Source organism: Lolium rigidum, chromosome 2 (assembly GCF_022539505.1).
Source record: "Lolium rigidum isolate FL_2022 chromosome 2, APGP_CSIRO_Lrig_0.1, whole genome shotgun sequence".
Taxonomy (NCBI): domain Eukaryota; kingdom Viridiplantae; phylum Streptophyta; class Magnoliopsida; order Poales; family Poaceae; genus Lolium; species Lolium rigidum.
The window spans coordinates 16,037,266-16,049,021 of NC_061509.1; the positions used below are offsets into that span (position 1 = coordinate 16,037,266).

Consider the following 11,756-nt stretch of genomic DNA (forward strand, 5'->3'; position numbering starts at 1 on the left):
ATGTGGCAACAATTATTATTCTCATATGAGATTGAGGATATATGTCCAAACTGAAACTTCCACCATGAATCATGGCTTTAGTTAGCGGCCCAAAGTTCTTCTCTAACAATATGCATGCTCCAACCATGAAGGTGGTAGATCTCTCTTGCTTCAGACAAGACGGACATGCTTAGCAACTCACATGATATCCAACAAGGAATAGTTGATGGCGTCCCCAGAAACATGGTTATCGCTCAACAAGCAACTTAATAAGAGATAAAGTGCATAAGTACATATTCAATACCACAATAGTTTTTAAGCTATTTGTCCCATGAGCTATATATTGCAAAGGTGAATGATGGAATTTTAAAGGTAGCACTCAAACAATTTAGTTTGGAATGGCGGATAAATACCATGTAGTAGGTAGGTATGGTGGACACAAATGGCATAGTGGTTGGCTCAAGTATTTTGGATGCACGAGAAGTATTCCCTCTCGATACAAGGTTTAGGCTAGCAAGGTTATTTGAAACAAACACAAGGATGAACGGTACAACAAAACTCACATAAAAGACATATGGTAAACATTATAAGACTCCATATCGTCTTCCTTGTTGTTCAAAACTCAATACTAGATGTTATCTAGACTCTAGAGAAACCAAATATGCAAACCAAATTAACAAGCTCTAAGTATTTCTTCATTAATAGGTGCAAAGCATATGATGCAAGAGCTTAAACATGAGCACAACAATTGCCAAGTATCAAATTATCCAAGACATTTTAGAGTTACTACATGTATCATTTTCCAATTCCAACCATATAACAATTTAACGAAGATGAAACTTCGCCTTGAATACTATGAGTAGAGCCTAAGGACATATTTGTCCATATGCTACAGCGGAGCGTGTCTCTCTCCCACAAAGTGAATGCTAGGATCCATTTTATTCATACAAAACAAAAACAAAAACAAACCGACGCTCCAAGCAAAGTGCATAAGATGTGACGGAATAAAAATATAGTTTCGGGGAGGAACCTGATAATGTTGTCGATGAAGAAGGGGATGCCTTGGGCATCCCCAAGCTTAGACGCTTGAGTCTTCTTATAATATGCAGGGGTGAACCACCGGGGCATCCCCAAGCTTAGAGCTTTCACTCTCCTTGATCATATTGCATCATACTCCTCTCTTGATCCTTGAAAAATTCCTCCACACCAAACTCGAAACAACTCATTAGAGGGTTAGTGCATAATAAAAATTCACATGTTCAGAGGTGACACAATCATTCTTAACACTTCTGGACATTGAATAAAGCTACTGGACATTAATGGATCAAAGAAATTCATCCAACATAGCAAAAGAGGCAATGCGAAATAAAAGACAGAATCTGTCAAAACAGAACAGTCCGTAAAGATGGATTTTATTAGGCCACCAGACTTGCTCAAACGAAAATGCTCAAATTGAATGAAAGTTGCGTACATATCTGAGGATCATGCTCGTAAATTGGCGTAATTTTCTGAGCTACCTACAGGGAGATAGACCCAGATTCGTGACAGCAAAGAAATCTGGAACTGCGCAGTAATCCAAATCTAGTACTTACTTTTCTATCAAAGACTTTACTTGGCACAACAAAACATAAAACTAAGATAAGGAGAGGTTGCTACAGTAGTAAACAACTTCCAAGACACAAATATAAAACAAAAATACTGGAGTAAAAACATGGGTTGTCTCCCATAAGCGCTTTTCTTTAACGCCTTTCAGCTAGGCGCAGAAAGTGTATCTCAAGTATTATCGAAGGGTGGTGCACCTACAGCGGGGTTTGGAGTTTTCTCAACCATGCATAGTATATTAGATACATAAGTTTCAGCGTCTCCCTTTTCATTAGTCTTGGGCTTGCTACTCTCATCAAACAAATTTTCGGGAACAAGCCAAGCATAGTTATGTTCTAGTGCATCATTCATAGCTAGGAGTTTACATGGTATTGGTGCTTTGATCTCCCCATCATCATTAGCATTATTAGTGTACCTTATCCTATCCATATCCATTTTTTCAAGGAGGCTAACAAAATTAGTATGAGAACCAAGCATATTAAATTTAGCAAAGACCTTTCTAGCCTCTCTTGCTAGACCACCAAATTCTCTAAGAAGGGTTTCTAAAACAAAATCTTTCTTTTCCCCCTCTTCCAAATCACCAAGTGTAAGAAACATGTGTTGGATTATAGGATTGAGATTAACAAATTTAGTTTCCAACAAGCGGACTAAAGCAGCAGCAGCAATTTCATAAGTAGGAGCAAGTTCTACCAAGTGTCTATCTTCAAAATCTTCAACGGTACTAACATGGGTGAAAAATTCTTCTATATTGTTCCTCCCAATTATAGACCCTTGTCCTACCGGTATGTTCTTTGTGGTAAAATTAAAAGGAAACATGATGAATTAAGTAAAGTAAATGCAAGTAACTAATATTTTTGTGTTTTTGATATAGCAAACAAGACAGCAAATAAAGTAAAGCTAGCAACTAATTTTTTTGTGTTTTGATATAATGCAGCAAACAAAGTAGTAAATAAAATAAAGCAAGACAAAAACAAAGTAAAGAGGTTGAGAAATGGAGACTCCCCTTGCAGCGTGTCTTGATCTCCCCGGCAACGGCGCCAGAAATTTGCTGCTGGCGTGGAGTTGACGTGGGAGTTAGAAATCTTTGTGGAGTAACTTTTCTTCAGGTCCCCGGCAACGGCGCCAGAAATTTGCTTGATGCGTGTAGTTGACACGTCCGTTGGGAACCCCAAGAGGAAGGTGTGATGCGCACAGCGGCAAGTTTCCCTCAGTAAGAAACCAAGGTTTAATCGAACCAGTAGGAGTCAAGAAGCACGTTGAAGGTTGATGGCGGCGAGATGTAGTGCGGCGCAACACTAGAGATTCCGGCGCCAACGTGGAACCTGCACAACACAACTAAAGTACTTTGCCCCAACGAAACAGTGAGGTTGTCAATCTCACCGGCTTGCTGTAACAAAGGATTAACCGTATTGTGTGGAAGATGATTGTTTGCAGAGAAAACAGTAAAACAAGTATTGCAGCAGATTTGTATTTCAGTATTAAAAGAATGGACCGGGGTCCAAGGTTCACTAGAGGTGTCTCTCCCATAAGATAAAAGCATGTTGGGTGAACAAATTACAGTCGGGCAATTGACAAATAGAGAGGGCATAACAATGCACATACATGACATGATAAGTATAGTGAGATTTAATTGGACATTACGACAAAGTACATAGACCGCCATCCAACTGCATCTATGCCTAAAAAGTCCACCTTCAGGTTATCATCCGAACCCCCTCCAGTATTAAGTTGCAAAGCAACAGACAATTGCATTAAGTATGGTGCGTAATGTAATCAACAACTACATCCTCGGACATAGCGCCAATGTTTTATCCCTAGTGGCAACAAGCACAACACAACCTTAGAACTTTCTCATCATCTGTCCCGGTGTCAATGCAGGCATGAACCCACTATCGAGCATAAATACTCCCTCTTGGAGTTAAAAGTAAAAAACTTGGCCAGAGCCTCTACTAGAAACAGAGAGCATGCAAGATCATAAACAACACATGTATAATAACTTGATAATTAACATGACATGGTATTCTCTATCCATCGGATCCCGACAAACACAACATATAGAATTACGGATAGATGATCTTGATCATGTTAGGCAGCTCACAAGATCCAACAATGAAGCACAATGAGGAGAAGACAACCATCTAGCTACTGCTATGGACCCATAGTCCAGGGGTGAACTACTCACTCATCACTCCGGAGGCGACCATGGCGGTGTAGAGTCCTCCGGGAGATGAATCCCCTCTCCGGTAGGGTGCCGGAGGAGATCTCCGAGAATCCCCGAGATGGGATCGGCGGCGGCGGCGTCTCGATAAGGTTTTCCGTATCGTGGTTTTTCGCATCAGGGGTTTCGCGATGGAGGCTTTAAGTAGGCGGAAGGGCAGAGTCGGGGGCCAGACGAGGGGGCCACACCATAGGGCGGCGCGGGCCCCCCAGGACGCGCCGCCTTGTGGTGTCGCCACCTCGTGGCCCCACTTCGTATGTTCTTCGGTCTTCTGGAAGCTCCGTGGAAAAATAGGCCCCTGGGTCTTCGTTTCGTCCAATTCCGAGAATATTTCGTTTCTAGGATTTTTGAAACCAAAAACAGCAGAAACGAGAGCTGGCACTTCGGCATCTTGTTAATAGGTTAGTTCCAGAAAATGCACGAATATGACATAAAGTGTGCATAAAACATGTAGGTATCATCAATAATATGGCATAGAACATAAGAAATTATCGATACGTCCGAGACGTATCAAGGACACACCATTGGCATTCAGCACAGTGCCTATAAGGTATTGTTTGTTTTTTTTCTTGTGAATGAGGTAGGAGATATATGCCAATTCATTTACGTTGCATGGCATGATCAAGCTCTTCTACGCAAGGCATTATACCTGAAAAGTTGAAAGCGATCGTTCAATGAATTTTGGCAACACATTCATGAGCATTTTAACAAGTCCAACACAAGTGAAGAAGCCACATCACTACCATCACTCTTAAATAGGTGGCCCATTATTATTATGTGTTCCAATGTCAGCAAGGTTTGATCAAGTGGAGAAGGTAGAGGATTATGTTCTGTGCAATCGATTGGTTTTATTACATATGATCTATTCCCTCCATGCACTAATGTAAGATATTTTAGATATTGTTAGAGTAACTAGATACAAACTAAAATGAGTGAATCCCAACATACTAAATGTAGACATATACAAACAAAGTTGAGTAAACTTATGGAATGGCAAAAAGGTCTTAGATTTCTGCATGGAGGGAGTATGCAATATGGGATTATGCTACTATTGGTATAGTTTATAAGGAATCGGCTGGAGATTTGGAGCAAAACGAATAGACCAAGCATAAGAGGCAATTCACTTGTGCTGTTGGTAGGACTGCCGGCTTTAGGGAGAACTTCGTCGGGTATGGTTAAGGCTTTAGGGCAGGGGCAACTGACTTGTTGGGTTTCGGTGAAAAGATAAACTATTATCATGCTAGTACATATTGTTGGGTTTTGGGTCCAGATGGTTTTCCAGCGGAGTTTTATCAAACTTTCTGGGATACTATTAAATCGGACCTTCTAGATTTGTTCAGTGCTCTGGACATAGGACAGCTAGAATTATTCCGTATAAATTTTGGTGAAGTAATGTTGTTACCGAGTTAAGGAGGCAGAAAGGATTCAACAATATAGACCTATTTGCCTCTTAAACGTAAGTTTCAAAATTTTCACGAAAGTGGCCACCATTAGACTTAATACGGTCGCGGATCATGTTGTTCAGCCATCACAGACCGTTTTCATGCAAGGAAGGAATATCCTGGATGGAGTGGCAGTTTTGCATGAGATGGTACATGAGATGCATACTAAGAAACTAAATGGGATTATTTTAAAATTAGATTTTGAAAAGGCGTATGATAAGGTCAAGTGGTCTTTCCTACAACAGACGCTCAGGATGAAAGGTTTTTCTCCAGAGTGGCGTGCTCTAATAAATGATTTTGTGTATGGAGGTAGTGTGACAATCCGGGTTAATGATGACACTGGCCACTATTTCTAAACACGAAAAGGGTTACGCCAAGGGAATCCGTTATCACCAACGTTGTTTAACATTGTAGCGGATATGCTGGCGATACTCATAGCATAGAGCAGGCCAAGTCTGATGGTCAAATTGAAGGTGTGATCCCACATCTGGTTGATGGTGGTTTATCTATCCTTCAATATGCCGATGATACAATTCTATTTATGGATCACGATCTCGAAAAAGCTCGCAATCTGAAATTAATTTTGACGGTTTTCGAGCAGTTGTCAGGATTAAAAAACAATTTCCATAAAAGTGAATTGTTCTTTTTCGGTGATGCCCAAAATGATACGACTCTGTATGTAGAGTTGTTTGGTTGTGAGCAAGGCTAATTTCCTATTCGCTATTTAGGTATTCCGATTCATTAAGAGACTCACAATCGCTGAATGAAAAATAGTGGAAGAAAGATTACAAAAACACCTTAGTAGTTGGAAGGGTAAATTGTTGTCCCTGGGGGGAAGATTGGTACTCATTAATTAGGTACTAACAAATATGGTACTGTGTATGTTATCATTCTTCGTAGTGCCAAAAGGAATTCTGCATAAACTCGATTATTATCGATCCAGATTCTTTTGGCAAGGGGACAACGAGAAAAAGAAATATCGGCTGGTTAAATGAAGAATAGTTTGTAGTCCCAAAGATTAAGGTGGGCTTGAAGTTCATGACCTGGAGGTCAAGGATTCAGCACTGCTAGGTAAATGGCTGTTTAAGCTTCTTACCGAGGATGAGATTTGGCAAAGTATTCTTCGGAGAAAATATATCGGGTCGAAGACGTTATGCCAAGTGGTTTGGAAACATGGGGATTCACACTTCTGGGCTGGTCTCATGGCGACAAAAAATGTCTTTTTTCGCCATGGTAATTTCTCAATCAAGAATGGAGCACAAATACGGTTCTGGGAAGATGTTTGGTTAGACAATGCACCCTTAAGTGAACAGCAACCTGCTTTGTATAGTATTGTTCGTCGCAAAGGTGATACCATTGCCACAATAATGGCTACCTCAACTCCGAATGTGATGTTTAGACGGATCTTGCTTGGGCAAAGGCTAGTGGCATGGAATTCCCAAATTCACCGGCTGGGAGATATTCAACTATCGCCTGAACCAGATGAATTTAGATGAAATCTTCATGTAGATGACAATTTCTTGGTAAAATCATTGTACAATGTGATCCTTCATTCTGACATACCAGTTGATAATAATAAGAAAATTTGGAAGATGAAGATACCATTAAAAATATTTTTTTTGGATGGTATCTTCGTCGAGGAGTTATCCTCACCGAATACAATCTTGTTAAACAAAATTGGCACAGAAGTACGCGGTGTGTTTTCTGTCATCATGATGAAACTATTAAATACCTATTCTTCCAGTGCCAATTTGCGAGATCTATATGGTCAGTCATCCAAGTAGCGTCTAGCCTGTATCCTCCGACTAGTGTGGCCAATATCTTTGGCAATTGGCTTCATGGTATCGATTCAAGGTTTAAGTTGCTTCTTAGGGTGGGGGCTCTAGTAGTTATCTGGGCGCTTTGGCTAAGTAGAAATGACAAGATTTTTAACGATAAAAATTGCTCCTTTTTTCAGGTCATCTACAGATGTACATGTATTCTCCGTTTGTGGTTACCTCTTCAGCGAGTGGAGAACCGAGACCTATTTACGGTGGTCTGTACACGGTTGAAGGCTACGGCGAGGGATACTTTTTCCCTACATGGGTGGCAGCATAGTCTACGGATTGAGGCCCCACCCACACCTTAGGCATCATATGATTCATCGGTTCGATATGTATTTCGCCTTGTTTTTTTTTTCGTCTTTTGACTTGAGACACATAAACGGCTGTGTGCATCCTGGTTATGCAGATGTTGGATGTAATTGCTTTTCAAAGTAATAAAGCATCCTTTATTGAAAAACATATTGTTTGACAATGCATGCATGAAAAATGATACTAAGAAAAACACTAGGAATTGCTAACAAGAAAATTGTTCCCACACCATGCACTCATGCATCGAGGTACCAGCAAAAAGCACAACATAAACCTATGATAAATTCATCTAAAACCAACATCGCTATGAAATTTGATAAGCGATGTATTTTCTTGACCCATTGATATACTCCCTCTGTTTATGAATATACAATATATTAGACACATCAAAGTAAACTAGATACACATTATAATAAGTGAATCTATACTCTAAAAGTAGACTGGATACATACTAAAATAGAAGAATCTCTACTATCTAAAAATGAGGAACTGGTTCTGTTTTCTCCGGTCAGAGATTTCGTCCTACATATTTTCATCTGACCATTTTACCCTCCCACCAGTGCCACCACGTTGCCCCATTTGGTCGCTTCGTCCGCTCGCCCCGCACGCGCCCAAGTGGGCCAAGCCCAACTAATCCGACCCCGTCGTCATTTCTTGGTTTTCTCCGATCCTGCAATCTCCGATCCCGCAATGAGAGAAGAAATTGAGGCGGCGCTAGGGTTTGGCATGGCCGCCCTTCTCGTCCTGCTCCAGCGACGTCGCTACAGAATCTGCTCCGTGATCACTACTCTGCCACCAGAGCTTCTCCTCCGTTGTCCCTGCTTGGATCTGCGTTGCGGTTGATCGATTTGGTGGCCGCCTGCTCCGCGGCAATTTGGCGCTGCTTCGGCTAAGGACGGCGGGGCCCCATCTTTGACACCTTCTTCCTCGCCTCCACCAGCCATCGGTCGCCATCGCCTCCAAGCTTGCGGAGGCCCACACCGTCCCGATCTGGAGCTGGGACAGCCTTGCTACTATAGCTGTCTCGGCGCTGATCGTCCAGGTCCAGGAGGGAGAGCCTCATTCATGCTGCGCAGACGGGTCGACGAGCTCTTGATGGCCCTGGCCACGTTCTAGTTGATGGCATTCCATCCCCAGCTTTACCCTTCATCAAGGTCATTTTCCCTGGCTGGTAATACAATTCATGTAAATCTCTTGCCAAAGAAGTTGGATATTCCATCTTATTTGCTAGCTATAACATTGAGCTTATTCTACAAATTAAGTGCGTGGATCAACAGTATCTTATGAAGCCTAAAGCCAAATTAAGGCTGCAGTTGCCGGAATTTGTTTTGGAAAATAATTGATTTAAGGCATCCATAAATTGGTTCAGGATTATTGTAGCACCAATATCAGCAGCCGGTGACACATTTCTCTATCTTGAACCATGTCTTTCATGTTGACGCTTCATATTTTGTACTGTCCTTTCAAGTTCGAGTTGCTTTCTAAGACAGAAGATGAGTAGTAAATTGCTGCTAACTATACTTATTAGTATCTAAAGGTATGATTGCTGCACCCCCATGGGGCTCAACGAGGCTATCCACGGCAGGCACCTCTCGTGCGCGGGTTGGGCGACTCGCGACTCCACCGATACGGCCACGTGTCAGCATATGATTGGCTCATATGAGAGTACATAAGTAAAAGAATCAGGAAGAGGAAAGAGGTCACGACCAAGCAAACCCTATCCGCTCGTGTCTCGCAGCCGCCGCGCACTCCCATCCCCGCCGCCGCCTCTCCCTTCGCCTCGCCCATCCTCCTCCTCTCTCCCATCGCCTCCACATCTCGTCCCTACCACTCTCCATTGCGCCTGGGGCCGGCGAGGAGCTCCTCCTGCACAGAGAGGCAGAAGGGGCGAGTTTGTGGGAGGAACACCGCTGTCTTCAGCGCAAGCCGTCAAAGAGAGGAGGAGGAGGTGTTGTGGCAGCGCTTGGACTCGCCGGAGGCCGCCAGAGATCGAGGCGCCGCAAAGGAGATCGAGGTCGTCGGCGACGCAGGTCAAGTGCGGGGAGTGACCTGGTGTGCAAACCCTAGCCGCCATGGTTTCGTGCCCCCTCGAGCTCGTGCCGATTCACGTCCCGCGGCCCCTCGTCGAGCTTGTTGTCGTCTTGCGAGCCCGGGTGAGCCGCCACCAAAGCTCATCCTTGGTCTCCCCTATTGCTCTGCTTCCATTCTTCCCTCTTTCTAGGTGGTGAGAGGCTACGTCATTTTGATTTGATCCCCACGCTTGCTCACATCAGATCTCCGTGAGAATGGTAATCAGATCTCCAGTAAAATGTTAATGGCCAAAATTTGTTCGCCCACACCCATATTTATGAGATACTATTACAAGAGGATGCTCATTGTGACTAGATGTTGACCACATGGAATAGTTAATAGGTAGTTTCCAAGATCATAACCGACATGAAAATCCACTTCTTATAACTTGCAATCTATCCGATGCGTATTGGCTCGGTTATCTGTGTGCTTTTCTCGCATCTTTGAAGTTTTATTTATAGCCTGAAGGTTTTATCTGTTGTAGTTGGTTGGCGATTTTATGTAAACAGTTGCAGGCCATTTTTATCCACTTCTCTTCATTCTCTTGGCAATGCCCAATTTTCCTTGTTTAATTTGGTGCTCTTTTTGTCATGTACAGGTTGATGCTGAATTGCTTCAGAATCAATTACATACGTATGCTTCCACATGATTGATGATGTGCCCACAGGAGAGGTGTTAAATTTTTTTAACAGTCTTATTTCTATCTACAGATTACTAAGTTCACCGTGCAATATATATATTCTGTATCTAAACTGAGTTCCAACCTGTTTTCCTTCATGATGACAGGCTCCGAAAGTTGATGGTGGAAAGGCTGCTTGAATCAGATGCTAGATAGTTGCAGTCTTCTACGGAAAACGGTTCCTACTGTAAAATGAAATTCTTGAGCGATAGGTATATATTGTTTCTTAAGACTGGATTTTGTAGTTGTTTTGTCTATGAAGTTAATTGGTTGAATTATATATAGAACTTGCCTAAAATTTGCACTGTTTGCATTTTTCCAATATTAAGTAGCTACTCATGTACAATTCCATCGCTCATCTAAGAATAAAAAGATCTATGATTCAAAAAAAGAGAGATCTAAACCTTCTATTTGTTAGGACTGATTTGAAAACTAGGATAAGATGTCTACCTTACAATATATATACAAAGAACAAATTATGCTACGTGGAAACTCTAATTATCCTGCAACATAGTATACTTTTGTCGAGATTTGATTCTATCTGCGATTTACTGGGTAAGAATCTATAAAAGTGGTCTGGTATGCATAACTGAATACATCCTAGACCATCCAATGAAGTTTTCTTATTCAGAAAAAGAGGTCCTTTGGTGTTGCGCACTATTTTTGCTCCTACTTGTGATGGCTTCAGTTTGCCTTGCGTTTGTTTTGCAGGTTGTAGTCGTGTTTGCTGTTATTCCTTTACCATCTGCGGGAGGTGCTGCAATATATCAAGTAGTTATCCGAGTTTCTTTTTTTCTTTCACACTTCTCTATTTATTTTAACAAAGTTGTTCTATATTTTTCTCTTGCTGACATGAATTCATCAATTAAAGGGTGCAGCTGTTCCATGATCCCCAGTTCGACGGCGAGCTTGAATAGCCGGCCCAGCACTATGCACTCGGTAATATTGCTGAGAAACATTGTTGATTAGAGATTCAATATGGTTTTTGGATCTTTGTTCCGTCGGAATACTGAGCATAGACAGTGATGATTCATTGCTTGCTGTTTAAATCATACTTTATTATTCCCCTTTTGACTATTACAGGTGTGTACAAGCAAGGTATGGATTGAAGCAAAAGTCCCTAAACAAGCAACAAGTGATGACATGATCTCAATTTGCACTACAGGCTGGTCACCTTCTCCAAATTCTTCAAATGTTGTGCGCTTAAGTGAAAATGAGGTGGGAATATCTCAACAAGCCATTCTGATGTGTATTCCATTGGTACTTTGTTCTATGCATCTCCACCAAATAACTCTATTTAGTTGTGTCCAGCTGTTGTAGGTGATATCTAATATCGCTCTTCGCCATTCCACTCTACATAATTATATATTGTGAAGCACTTCAAAAGGTTTACTTTTTATTTCTTGGGGTGTTATTCTTTCCTAAATTTAGTGTACATTTTTTTATCTCCTTAAATGTTGGTTAATATCAGGAAATATGGATCCTCTCGAATACAGTTGTGGTTGGTTCTTCGGAATTCACGGACATATTGTTTATACTTTGTCCTACATGTTATAGGATGTAGGTTGGTGTTTCATGAAACTCATAATCAGACATGGTGATTAAAACTAATGGTGCATTAGTATCTTATTAAA

At 41.6% G+C, this 11,756-nt stretch overlaps 1 long non-coding RNA gene across 1 annotated transcript; it reads left to right on the forward strand.

Annotated features, from left to right (window-relative positions):
- Positions 1 to 10,252: 10,252 nt before the first annotated feature.
- Positions 10,253 to 11,059, forward strand: LOC124686011. The gene is made up of 3 exons (XR_006997689.1): positions 10,253 to 10,334; positions 10,834 to 10,893; positions 10,994 to 11,059. It is a non-coding gene; the product is annotated as an uncharacterized LOC124686011 (long non-coding RNA).
- The last annotated feature ends 697 nt before the right edge of the window (positions 11,060 to 11,756 follow it).